The following is a 14925-nucleotide window of genomic DNA, read 5'->3' on the forward strand; positions in this document are numbered from 1 at the left end:
GAAAAGCTGTAGAAGAAAGTGTCTTAGAATTGTCTTTAAGCTATACTTATTCCAATAGTATTTCTAGGATTCGCTACATAACTGAAACGATAATTTTACCTTTGTATTTATAGGCTTATACCTGTATAACTGGGTAGCTACACGCTTCTGTATTTGTAGCAACAAAATATATATAATTGTCCGGCTCAGGTGTTTCAAGGTGATAAGGATGATGACCACACACACACACCTCCACCGACCTTCCCAGTAACAGGCATAGCCACCTACCTAATCGCCCCTTTCCTAAAATAAATTAAATAATGTAATTCCATACTTTTAGAAGCTTAATTTAAATTAGATTGGTCTATTTTTTATCCAATAAATTATAAAATGATGCAGCAGGTGCTAGACGTGTTCGCTGAATGACTGTTTATTTATATATTTATCATTTCCACCACATGTCGTGTAGTTTGAACCATTTGTTATAAGCTTGTATCTATACATGTGTGTGTGTTTATACGCCTTGGGGCCAAGTTTGTGTTTCATCAAAAGCGGTAAGCTACAATATGTCTGCCAGTACGTAGGTAACTTACTTATAGTTGTTTTCCAGTGCAGGATGCTGTGTTTGAGTCGTTCAGGCCTGTGTGACTCGTGTGTAGGTGAGTAAAATAAATTTTAAGTTTCGGTTATCCCTGTATTTAGATATCCAAACTAACCTAACCTAATGTAACCTAACTGATTCCCTGGAAGACCGAAACTAAATAATACTCAGTCGAGTGTCCTTACTTGGAGCTGGCGGACGCTCGCCCCACAAGGGGTCACAGCTCAAGATTGAAGAAGCCGCAAGTCCAGAAAACCGTGAGGGCAAACTTTTTCGGAGTGAGGGTTGTAAACTCTTGGAACAATCTACCAGAGAGTGTTGTGACGGCACCGAGTGTGAGCTCTTTCAAGACAAGACTTGACCAACACTGGAGCAGGTTCAGGTACATTCAGGAGCCGGTGCATGCCCAGTACTTGTCAACAGTGTGTAACAGAGACGTGACCGATCGCCCGGGCGGCTAGCGAGCCGATCAGTGGTGAAGAATATAAAAGTAAAAAAGTAAAAAGTAGATGTATTTGTGTGGCTATGTATGCAAGCTGATAAGGGGTAAAATTATATATATATAAGTTTAAAACATTGTAGATAAAATTTGGTTAACTGACCAGCTTTTATTCGTTTCAGCATATGACCTGAACTTTGGTTTTATTTTTTCTGATACATTTTACTGTGTTTTGTACGATTCTGATCTTCATTTCTTCTGCAAATGAACGGTTATGGAGATATGACCCTGTAGGGATATTTGAAAGTCAGGCCATCTTGCCATGTGCTAAAACGAATATTAACGCTTATTTCCTTTGATTATAATCTTTGTTATCAAGAATTCTTCGAAACATTGTAATATATCTACCTGTGAATTATTGGAGGTGAACTTTTCGATCACAACCTTCAGCAGTCACCACAGTCGTCAGATTACACAGATCACTCATGTGAAAAGGACCTACTGTAGGTGTGTACGTTGACAATGAGCTGAAGTTCTCGGGCCATTGCGAGAAGAAGGCAAATCAGGCAACTAAATTATTAGGTCTTTCAAGAAGGTCGTTCAGATATCTGGACAGTCCGTCCCTCGTAACGATCTTCAAGAGTGAAGTGCTTCCCCGTCTGGAGTACTGTCACCCCGTCTGGTCCCCGATATATGCTAGGGACTGTCAGTTACTTGAAAATGTCCAAAGTAGGGCTGCAATCCTACTGTAGTGGATTCCTTCCCTACAAACGCTGTTTGTCGCTGAGTAGCCGACCCCGCGAATTCCCCAGTGTATGCCTCGTGGTCTAGGTCAACCAGCGCCGCCTTACATGACGGAGGTCAACTATTAAGCCACGCCTACCTCCGCTATATAAGACCTGACCTCGTGGTGACCTACCTCTCTTTCTACCTACAGCCAGTCTTCAAGTAACACCACCTCCTCCGCTCTTGCCTGGCGGCCCTCGCTCCCGCCGGCGAGCATGGCGACCCACAAGCTGGTCCTCCTCTGAGCACCCTCACCAACCAGCTCTCTCTACATCACGCTTGTAACCACGCTGCCTCTTCCCAGCACCAAGCTGCATTGTACAATGTACTTCCAATATAACATGTATACATTGTGAGTTTCCTTTCTCCAATCCATGCTGAGTGTGAACCAATGTCTATAACCCCACAAATGGTGACCCCCGGAGATTTGCACTCACACAGGATGGAGGAGAAACCGATCACTCTCCCAGTCTTCAAGCAACATGGAAGACTGGCTTATCCACACAGAGGCAGCTCTCATCGGCTCCACAGCTATTGTCTCTACACTGCAGGTTAGACACCCTAGAGCAGCTCTGCTACTCTAAGCAGACAGCTGCTCCTCTTCCTGCCCCAAGCACCACGTCCTACCGACCCCAGCACACCCGTCCTGCCTCAGACGCCGGCCCCGGCCCAGCAGTACCCCCTGCCACTGCCCTGGACCCTCCTCCTGACGCGGACCATCCTCCGCTCCTGCCTGGCAGCCCCTGCTCCCGACGCGGCCCATGCGCCTGAGTGCGGCCCCACAAACCCTTTTTTTTTCCCCTCAGGTACTCCTTGCTGCTGTCATAGACCCTCTTCCTGACGCAGCCCCTGCTCCTGACCCAGACCCACACACCCCAGCAGGCGGATCTGAGGACTCTGTACCTGTCGCGAGGGAAGCACAACATTCATCGCCTCCACAACACTCCTTCTCCCTCTCTCCTCCCACAGATCTCGTGTATCTAGACAAAGTTGTCTCCACTAGCGGCCAGCTCATCCACGCCCTCGCCGTTATGTCTCACATGTGGCATGCACCGCCCGTTCTGCCTCACATGTGCCATGCAACCCTGCAGACAACAAGTCTCCTACACCGCCTGGAGGGAAGGAGGAGTATTGTAGTGGATTCCTCCACTACAAACGCTGTTTGTCGCTGAGTAGCCGACCCCGCGAATTCCCCAGTGTATGCCTCGTGGTCTAGGTCAACCAGCGCCGCCTTACATGACGGAGGTCAACTATTAAGCCACGCCTACCTCCGCTATATAAGACCTGACCTCGTGGTGACCTACCTCTCTTTCTACCTACAGCCAGTCTTCAAGTAACACCACCTCCTCCGCTCTTGCCTGGCGGCCCTCGCTCCCGCCGGCGAGCATGGCGACCCACAAGCTGGTCCTCCTCTGAGCACCCTCACCAACCAGCTCTCTCTACATCACGCTTGTAACCACGCTGCCTCTTCCCAGCACCAAGCTGCATTGTACAATGTACTTCCAATATAACATGTATACATTGTGAGTTTCCTTTCTCCAATCCATGCTGAGTGTGAACCAATGTCTATAACCCCACAAATGGTGACCCCCGGAGATTTGCACTCACACAGGATGGAGGAGAAACCGATCACTCTCCCAGTCTTCAAGCAACATGGAAGACTGGCTTATCCACACAGAGGCAGCTCTCATCGGCTCCACAGCTATTGTCTCTACACTGCAGGTTAGACACCCTAGAGCAGCTCTGCTACTCTAAGCAGACAGCTGCTCCTCTTCCTGCCCCAAGCACCACGTCCTACCGACCCCAGCACACCCGTCCTGCCTCAGACGCCGGCCCCGGCCCAGCAGTACCCCCTGCCACTGCCCTGGACCCTCCTCCTGACGCGGACCATCCTCCGCTCCTGCCTGGCAGCCCCTGCTCCCGACGCGGCCCATGCGCCTGAGTGCGGCCCCACAAACCCTTTTTTTTTCCCCTCAGGTACTCCTTGCTGCTGTCATGGACACTCTTCGTAACGCTGCCCCTGCTCCTGACCCAGGCCCACACACCCCAGCAGGCGCATCTGTGGACTCTGTATCTGCCGCGAGGGAAGCACAACATTCATCGCCTCCACAACCCTCCTTCTCTCTCTCTCCTCCCACAGATCTCGTGTATCTAGACAGAGTTGTCTCCACTAGTGGCCAGCTCATCCACGCCCTCGCCGTTATGTCTCACATGTGGCATACAACCCAGCCGACAACAAGTCTCCTGCACCGCCCGTTCTGCCTCACCTGTGGGATGCAACTCTGCAGACAACAAGTCTCCTACACCGCCTGGAGGGAAGGGGGAGTATTGTAGTGGTTTCCTCCCCTACAAACGCTGTTTGTCGCTGAGTAGCCGACCCCGCGAATTCCCCAGTGTATGCCTCGTGGTCTAGGTCAACCAGCGCCGCCTTACATGACGGAGGTCAACTATTAAGCCACGCCTACCTCCGCTATATAAGACCTGACCTCGTGGTGACCTACCTCTCTTTCTACCTACAGCCAGTCTTCAAGTAACACCACCTCCTCCGCTCCTGCCTGGTGGCCCTCGCTCCCGCCGGCGAGCATGGCGACCCACAAGCTGTCCTCCTCTGAGCATCCTCACCAACCAGCTCTCTCTACATCACGCTTGTAACCACGCTGCCACTTCCCAGCACCAAGCTACATTGTACATCCAATACAACATGTATACAGAGAGCACATTGTGGGTTTCCTTTCTCCAACCCATCCTGAGTGTGAACCAACATCTCGTCCCCTACACTACCATGGCTCAGCTACCCTGAGAGATTAAAGCGCCTGAAATTGCCTAGCTTATACTACAGAAGGGCAAGGGGAGACCTAATTGAGGTACATAAGCATTTCAAAGGGCACTATTTAGTCGAGTGCCCTTACCTGGAGCTGGCGGACGCTCGCCCCACAAGGGGTCACAGCTCAAGGTTGAAGCTACATCCTTGACCACCGAAGGGTCAAGACGGACCTGGCGCTCCTCTCGGAGCAGCCAGGTCAACTGTTAAGTTGGCCCATACCAACCCCCTCCCCTGAACCCTCCTCCCCACAGGGATATCAACAAGTTCTCGCCAGAAGTTACAATTTCATTTTGGAAAGGAACGGAACCAGTGTTAAACAGAGGTGAACAGTGGTGAACAGTGCTTAAGTCAGTGAGAACAACTCAACAATAACAGTCGTACCCAAGTTAACCTTCACACAGTGAGGTCCCAGGTACCCAGTGATAACGGCCCTTGAGACCCAACAACAACCAGCGATGTGTTAATCCGTCTACGATAGGAAGGCGTAAGACCACACCTCACTCCTATAACACCATCTGTGAGGGAATTACTACACCACATGTCCCTCATAACACCATATGTGAGGGAATTACTACACCACGTCAAGTCCCTCATAACACCATCTGTGAGGGAATTGCTACACCACGTGAGGTCCCTCATAACACCATCTGTGAAGGAATTACTACACCACGTCAGGCCCCTCATAACACCATCTGTGAGGGAATTACTACACCACGTGATGCCCCTCATAACACCATCTGTGAGGGAGTTACTACACCACGTGAGGCCCCTCATAACACCATCTGTGAGGTAACTACTACACCACGTGAGGTCCCTTATAACACCATCTGTGAGGTAATTACTACATCACGTGAGGTCCCTCATAACACTATCTGTGAGGGTTTTACTACACCACGTGAGGCCCCTCATAACACCATCTGCGAGGGAATTACTACACCACGCTAGGTCCCTCATAACACCATCTGAGGGAACTACTACACCACGTGAGTTCCTCCTAACACCATCTGGGAGGGAGTTACTACACTACGAGTTTGCTGTTCAACACCTACATTAATCTGCATGTTCACTGTATGTTCCTTTACCTTTCTCTAATGAAGGCTTTTGTTAAACCACCAATGTATGTAATAAGTCATTTCTGTCCAATGTATATTTTCAGCCATCGGGCTGCAGAACTTTTTCAATAAACCGTTAATTATTATTTTTATTAAGCCGCAAGCTCAGAAAATTGTAAGGGGTACCTTTTTCGGAGTGAGAGTTGTGAACTCTTGGAACAATCTGCCAGAGTGTTGATGACAATAGCCATCGTATCATTTTCATCAGCATACATTTTTACTTTTATCCTCTTCACCACTGATCAGCTCGTTAGCCGCTTAACTGGGCGATCGGTCACGTCTCTGTATGCGCACTGTTGGCGAGTACTGCTTTTTTTTTTTACCTTTTCTTTTATCCTCTTCACCACTGATCGGCTCGTTAGCCGATTGGGCGATTGGTCACGTCTCTGTTACGCACTGTTAGCAAGTACTGGGCATGCACCGGCTCCTGAATGTACCTGAACCCGCTCCAGTTGAAAGCGCTCACATTCGGTGCCGTTACAACACTTTCTGGTAGATTGTTCCAAGAGTCCACAACTCTTACTCCGAAAAAGTTTGCCCTCACAGTTTTCTGGACCTGTGGCTTCTTCAATCTTGAGCTGTGACCCATTGTGAGGCGAGCGTCCGCCAGCTCCAAGTAAGGACACTCGACTGAGTAGTGCCCCTTGAGATGCTTATACACCTCAATTAGGTCACCCCTTGCCCGTCTGTAGTATAAGCTAGGCAAGTTCAGGCGCTCCAATCTCTCAGGGTAGTTGAGGTGCCGAAGTGCATATCTCGGGGACCAGGCGGGGTGGCAGTACTCCAGATGGGGAAGCACTTCACTCTTGAAGATCGTTACGAGGAACGGACCGTCTAGATATCTGAACGACCTTCTTATAAGACCCAATAATTTATTTGCCTTATTTACCTTCTTCTCGCAATGGCCCGAGAACTCCAGCTCATTGTCAACATACACATGGGCATGCACTGGCTCCCGAATGTATCTGAACCTGCTCCAGTGCTTATCAAGTCTAGTCTTGAAAGACCTCACACTCGGTGCAGTTAAGAGGCTAACGAGCCGATCAGTGGTGAAGAGTATAAAAATAAAAAAGTATGCTGATGAAAATGATACGATGGCCATTGTCATCAATCATCTACATTTCTAACCACGTTGGCCTGAAACACACAATCATCACTGCTGATCAGCCACTGTACACTGTACAGCAGGGGCAAGGAGTTTGTGGGCTAAACCAGAATTCGAAAACTTCATCTTCATAATGGGAGGCCTACACATCTTGAAAGCCATTGGGGCAACAAGTGAAGAATGCTGGTCTCAATGATTTGTGGACTGAATCCGGTGTGTATGGCACAAATACCACTGAGACCATTATGGAGGGCAAAGCATACCATCAAGTTATCCGGGGTCACAAGCTGATCTATGAAGTGCTTTAGCGTATCCCAATTTTTGAGTCGTGGTTAACGGCAAATGGTCACGCAGACGAGGCCAAATTCAAGCAACCTGCCTTGCAGTTTAGACAGAATGACGGCTCAACACGGCAGTGGACAAGTTGTCACAGTCTCTTAGGTGGTGACAGTCCAAGATATCATGGACGTTATCTGCGCAGTACACAGAGTACCCTAACTACACCTTGTGGTTGACATACATGAAAATGGTGGAGAACTTGTTGGACTTCATCAGGGCAGAGAGGGATGGCAACTGGAACCTGCATCTGGAGGAGCTGCAATCCTACCATGGCTCACAATACATGACCACACAAATTAGCCGACATGAAGAGAATAGAGTAGAAAGCACCAGAAGTTCACACAGAGTTCCCAGAAGGAAACTCTATAATGAAGAAAAGTCAACCGCGTTTCAACCAAGCCACAGAATGGGTGAACAAAACATGCAAGATGCACAATGGCATTATTAACATCACTAGAAACGACCGGGTCAGGGGAAAGTTTTGCATCACATGGCCATCTCCCAGGACACAAGGTGGCCATTTTATTATTATTATTTTTTTCACTTTTACTTTTATCCTCTTCGTCACTAATCGGCTCGTTAGCCGCTTGGGCGATCGGTCACGTCTCTGATACACACTGTTGGCAGATATTGGGCATGCACTGGCTCCTGAATATATCGGAACCTGCTCCAGTGTTGGTAAAGTCTGACCTTGAATGAGCTCACACTTGGTGCCGTCACAACATTCTCCAGCAGATTGTTTCAAGAGTTCACAACTCTCACTCGAAAAAATTACCCTCACAGTTTTCTGGACCAGTGGATTCTTCAAACTTGAGCTGTGATCCCTTGTGGGGCGGACGTCCGCCTGCTCGGTGTGCATTCGACCGAGTAGTGCCCCTGAGATGTTTATACACTTCAATTAGGTCGCCCTAACTGAGGTTCCGTAGAGCAGGCACCGCCCTCCGTTAGACATTTACAATCAATTGACAATCTCTAGCATACCTCGGGGACCAGACGGTGTGACAATATCCCAGACGGGGAAGCACCTCACTCTTGAAGATCATGACGAGCGACGGACCATCCAAAAACGACCTTCTTATAAGATCTACTATATAATTTCGTTGCCTTATTCACCTTCTTCTTACAATGGCCCGATTAGCCCACCAGGGCACAGGTCAATGACACATCAGGGCCTGGGAGCGAAAATATAATAATAGTAGTAATAATAATAATAATAATAATAATAATAATAATAATAATAATAATAATAATAATAATAACAATAATAATAATAATAATAAAACATAAATATTAAATAAAAAATATAATAATAATAATATAATAATAATAATAATAATAATAATAATAATAATAATAATAATAATATTCATAAAGGACCATAAATAAATACAAAAATATCAACAGTGAGAAACGATATTCTGTATATATGTTGTGTTATCAGTCAGAGAAACAATTGAAACCTTGCAATTGTGTAAAAGGCAGAAAGTCAGATCAGCATCATGGAACCTGGTCACAATTTTTGTGATGCCATATGGCAGCAGGGTCTACCATTAGACAATGCATTATGCTTCCAATATTTGTCTCCCTGTTTGATAGCTGCCTACTACCTACTACAGTACCTGGAATATGATGAGGAAGAAACACTTTGTATGTTCAGATAGTCTTTATGAAAAGTGTTATTGGTGATGTCGAGAACTTACGCTGGTGACACAGCAAAATCTGTTGACTGCAGAAGACAGAGGAAAGCAGATGGTGATCAGCAATGTCAAACTGTGAATGGATGGAGAAGGTGGAGGAAATATGAGGTCTGGGCTATCTCGAAGTAGAGAATCTCATGAAGTAGGACACCTCAGGGGATGAAACTTCATATAATTTCAATGATTATCTGACGTAGTTCTGGATAATTTTAACGTACTGTTTTAAAAGTTTGTGCCAATTATTATCTTACTGTAACGGAATGAAAGATTACATAATGCAGCAATCATTTTTTCTCTTGAAAAAAATCACATCCTGCATTATTTCCTGAGGCTGATGACAACTAACCTTTTCTAACCTTTTCGTAAAAAAAATATATATATATCCAGTGGTTATTCGTATATTCTATATAAGAGGACTAACAGTCTCCGTCCAGCTCATAAACAGATTAATGAAGAATAATAAATATTGTATGGTCATGCTTTTGTAGACCTATAAGTATCGTTAAAAATATCTAAGGAATCGTCACTTAATTTTTGCTAGTCACATGTAAAATGCATTTCTCTATTGAAAGTAATTTTTTTTTTCATAATGAACATCTACTTATTAACTTGTAATAAGGCTACTTAGAGTTGTTAAATTCCTTTCCGGCTCTACAGTATATCTACATTTTAGGGGGGCACAGAAACTTAATCCATAACATGTTTTCTGTGTACTGCCGCACTGTTCCTGACGTTCTCCAGGATAATTTACTTTGTTTTTATATCCTTATAATTATTCTTTGAATTTGAATTTCTTCATCAAGGTTTGCCATGTGATGCTTAGAGATAAAAGAAAATGGACAGCTTACCATTTTCTTTGATAACAAGGGTGCCACGTCAAAATCAATAGAGCTTTTTAAAATATCGTTGCATATTTAATGATAACAAGTATATTATAGTTACCTTGTAATATTTCCATGATTTTCCAACAACTTCTATGTAAAAACAGAGTAGTATAAAGAGAATCTGGAAGAATAAGATGAGGTTGGCAGGCGTGCGCCAATGTTTGTGTGCTCGCGCGTCTACCCGGCATCCCACCACTAAGACAGCTCAATGTTTTTGTTTATTTAGGTAAGTATTTCACCATTTTGAGTCTTCATTGTTGTGCATGAGGGTGCCGCATACGCTATAGATGTGACTAAGTGAAGGACGGGGCTGGGTGTGGCGGGAAAGGTAAGGATCGAAACGAGAGTAAAGGAAATATCTCGTTGGCGGGTGGCCGTGGGTGAGTGCGCGGCCTTCCCTCCTCAACGACCACCCGAGACTTCTCTTTCTTCATCCTCTATAACTCTCTGTCTCTCTGATGTCATTAGATCATCTGGGCAGTATGAGCCGAGATAAAAGCCTACTAGCGCCAGAACAATGAACAACATATGGGAATTTGGCATTGTTTAGAACTGGATAAATTTGCCATAGGACGGTGCCGAAGGATGAGGCAAGTCACATGTGCTGAATTGGTACATTAACTGTGGCATATGTATGTAGGTTTATATATAATTATTTATCGCACCAATGTAGGAAAAAAGGAAGTTACAGCATTATAGACACCATTTTAATGTAATTTGATTAAGGAGTTCTGATGATGCTCACATATACTCTATTTATGTGGTAATGCTAGCATTTTAAGGCTGTTATGGGGGCATTGTTTCATAGTAATTGATTTTTATTGATTACCGTTATACTATAAATTATGGCACTTCGGGTAAGCGCATTAAATGGTCATGTTAAGAAAAATATTATAATATATATATATATATATATATATATATATATATATATATATATATATATATATATATATATATATATATATATATATTCCTTTTGTGCCATAATTACTATAATTTCTGTTTTTTGTTTTGAAGGGAAAGTTTGAGCATACAAGGTATGATCATCATCAGGTAATAATGTTAAATTATCTTCTCAACTAATAAGTTGATGGGAAATCTTCTGGTTGAAGTATCATAGATTAATGCCTGAATAAAAGATTTTTTGAATTTTTTCAAAGTATTAATTGTACAGTAAATGTAAATCCAGTTTAGAAGTAAGGCAAATATGTATTTTTTATTTATTTATTTATGTTTTTTTAAAGCAGAAATGAGTACCCTGCACTGTAGGTTTCCACACCTTCAGCATAATGGGAAAATTGACAGAACTGCTATTTAATTGGCAGTGGCTAAAGAGCTAGTCACGGCAATTTGGGCTACAGTATTTTGCCAGTTCTTTGTTTATGTCGTAGAAGTAATGATATAATTGTATTTATTGTATTATCATGTATTACTAATTGCTATAAACGACCAAACTTACCGAACTTCTTAACCAACCAAACCTACCTAACTTCCTAACCAACCACACTTTACTAACTTCCTAACCAACCACACTTACCTAACTTCCTAACCAACCACACTTACCTAACTTCCTAACCAACCACACTTACCTAACTCCAACCAACCACACTTCACCTAACTTCCTAACCAACCAAACCTACCTAACTTCCTAACCAACCACACTTACCTAACTTCCTAACCAACCAAACCCACCTAACTTCCTAACCAACCAAACTTCCCCATCTCACCAAACCCACCTAACTTCCTAACCAACCAAAACCTACTTACTTCCTAACCAACCAAACTTACCAAACTTCCATTCTACCAAACCTACCTAACTCCCAACCAACCACACTTACCTAACTTCCTAACCAACCAAACCTACCTAACTTCCTAACCAACCAAACCTACCAAACTTCCTATTCCCACCAAACCTACCTAACTTCCAAACCTACCTAACTTCCTAACCAACCACACTTACCTAACTTCCTATTCACCAAACCCACCTAACTTCCAAACCTACCAAACTTACCTAACTTCCATTCTACCAAACCTACCTAATCTCCAAACCTACCTAACTCCAAACCCACCAACTTCCTATTCTACCAAACTTACCTAACTTCCTATTCTACCAAACCTACCTAACTTCCAAAACCTACCTAACTTCCTATTCCACCAAACCTACCTAACTCCTATATTCTACCAAACTTACCTAACTTCCTATTCACCAAACTTACCTAACTTCCATTCCACCAAACCCACCTAACTCCAAACCCACCTAACTTCCTATTCTCACCAAACCCACCTAACTCCTATTCTACCAAACTTACCTAACTCCTATTCCACCAAACTTACCAAACTCCCATTCTACCAAACCCACCTAACTCCCAACCAACCACACTTACCTAACTTCCTAACCAACCAAACCTACCTAACTTCCAACTAACCAAACTTACCAACCTCCTATTCTACCAAAGCTACCTAACTCCAAACCCACCTAACTTCCTAACCAACCACACTTACCTAACTCCCATTCTACCAAACCTACCTAACTTCCAAACCTACCAAACTTACCTAACTTCCTATTCTACCAAACCCACCTAACCCAAACCTACCTAACTCCAAACCCACCTAACTCTATTCTACCAAACTTACCTAACTCCTATTCTACCAAACCTACCTAACTCCAAACCCACCAACTTACCTAACTTCCTATTCTACCAAACCTACTAACTTCCAAACCTACCTAACTTCCAAACCCACCTAACTTCCTATTCTACCAAACTTACCTAACTTCCTATTCTACCAAACCCACCTAACTTCCAAACCCACAAACTTACCTAACTCCTATTCTACCAAACCTACCAACCTCCAAACCACCAACTCCAAAACCTACCAACTTCCAAAAACCTACCTAACTTCCTTACCAACCAAACTTTTTTATTTTTGTTTATTTTTATTTTTTATTTATTTATTTTATATATATATATATATATATATATATATATATATATATATATATATATATATATATATATATATATATATATATATATATATTTCATAATATATATTATACTGTCAATATATATATATATAGAATATATCAATATATAATATATATTATATATATTTTTTTTTTGCCTTGCTGATTTATATATATATATATATATATATATATATATATATATATATATATATATATATATATATATTTTTTTTTATGGGATTAGCCCACCCGGGCACAGGTCACTGATCCACATTGTGGCCTGGGGGGCGAAAATGTAACTATAATAATAATTAGTTCATGGTAAATAAAATTTATAATAAAAACTATAAAACTAAAAAAAAAAATAACAACAACACTAATAATAATAATAATAATAATAAAGAACCATAAAGAAATACAAAAATGAAAAAAAAAGATCAATAGTGAGAAACAATCTATATATACAGTCAACCCTCACTTTACTCGGTTAATACAACCTACAGGGTACCGCGGAAAGTGAGAAACGCGTAAAGTGAACAACATAACATATGGGATTAATTAAAATAGAGACCGAGACGACCCCCAAACTCCACTTTTTGACGACACACAACTATGTTGTAGTGAAAATTTTATCTTAACTTTATGATGATATGCACACACAATTAATATAGAAGAGGTTAGGTTAGGAAAAATAAAGGTTAAGTTAGGAAAAATAAAGGTTAGGTTAGGAAAACTAAAGGTTGGGTGTAACACTTATGTCAGTAGAAGAGATGGGTCGGCATACGGGGATGGAGGCTGGTTCCGAGGCAGAGGGCAGGCTACTGGCCCTCAGGTGAGTCACCATCACTGTCATCCACGGTTGTCAGGGCCTCCCTGACAAATCCCTCAAAGTCATCTTCACTGTCTCTACCTCTGTCACTATCACTGGCTTGGGCTGGCTGTGGTGGGTTGCGGGCGAAGAACTCTGTTATGCTTTGCTGACGGCTGGTGTTTATGTTGTCTTGATAAACCTTGAAGTAGGGCTCCATAGTCTGCAACAGCTGGGTCGTGAAGATTTCATACCTGTTTACGTCAGGGTCGTCGGAAAGGAGGAACTTGACTTTCTCGATACACTCGATGGCACCCCTAACATTACTATGGGATAAGCGGTGTTCTTCTTGGGATGACGCACCACCTGCCTCTTCACTGACGTCATCATCATCTACCATCTCGTCGGTAGTCACATCAGGATCCCTTATTACCTCCAGGATGTCGTCGTTGGTGGTCTCGGAGAAGCCTGCAGCTGTAACACTCTGCGCAGCTTCTCTGGCAAGGTACACTGCTATTGCAACAGTCTGAACCTCACCAGTCACAGATTGACTCTGCCTAACGGCCGGAATGCCTTGCAACACATGTCTCCATGCGTGACGAACAGTTGCTACAGACAGCTGATCCCATGCCTCCACCAAGAAGTCCACAGCTTTCTTGATGTTGAATATTCTCCAGAATTGTTTTAAAAGTACTTGTTGCTCTGCCAACTGTTGATCCTCGTCGTCTTCACTCTTGCTATCGGTGGTGGTGTCACTCATGTTACGCAACTCTTCCCTGGTGTTGGTGTAGTCGTTCAGGAGCTTGAATTTTTTAGTAGAGAATGCAGCTTTTACATTACAGATTAACTCTTGGTCCATGGGCTGTAATATAGACGTAGTGTTGGGAGGAAGGAAGACCACTTTTACGTTGGGGTGACGATCTAACAGTAGGGGCGAGTGTCCTGGTGCGTTGTCCAGCAGCAACAAAATCTTGAATGGCACATTCTGTTGCTCACAGAATTTCTTTACATCGGGAACGAAACAGTCATCAAACCAGGAGAGGGACAGTGTAGAGAACATCCACGCCTTACGTGCGGTCAGCCAGTGGAAATTTAGCTTGGTCATGTCCATGCTCTTGTAGGCTTGCGGCTTGCGTGCTGTGTGGATCACCGATAACGTGAGCTTACAGGTACCGGAGGCATTGGCGGTAAACAGGACGGTGATGAGCTCCTTCTGCAACTTCCGGCCCCGAATCTTGCTGGCATTCTTCACAACGAAGGTCTTGGAAGGTAGCTTTTTCCACAAAAGACCAGATTCGTCCATGTTAAACACCTGGTCATCGGTGTACTGTCCTTCCTCCATAATCTCACCTAAAAACGGAGGAATTTCCCGCGCCGCAA

General features: G+C 43.7%; 1 protein-coding gene across 7 annotated transcripts in view; it reads left to right on the forward strand.

The window, feature by feature from the left end:
* Positions 1 to 9905: 9905 nt before the first annotated feature.
* The window catches only part of LOC121860627 (sex-lethal homolog), a 122054-nt gene continuing 117034 nt past the window's right edge, over positions 9906 to 14925 (forward strand). For all 7 annotated transcript variants that reach the window (XM_042357882.1, XM_042357883.1, XM_042357877.1 and 4 more), the window contains exon 1: positions 9906 to 9992. The gene's annotated coding sequence lies outside the window, so the exon portion shown is untranslated. The remainder of the gene's footprint in view (positions 9993 to 14925) is intronic.

The sequence above is a fragment of the Homarus americanus genome, unplaced genomic scaffold (assembly GCF_018991925.1).
Source record: "Homarus americanus isolate GMGI-L3 unplaced genomic scaffold, GMGI_Hamer_2.0 scaffold11150, whole genome shotgun sequence".
NCBI classification, from domain to species: domain Eukaryota; kingdom Metazoa; phylum Arthropoda; class Malacostraca; order Decapoda; family Nephropidae; genus Homarus; species Homarus americanus.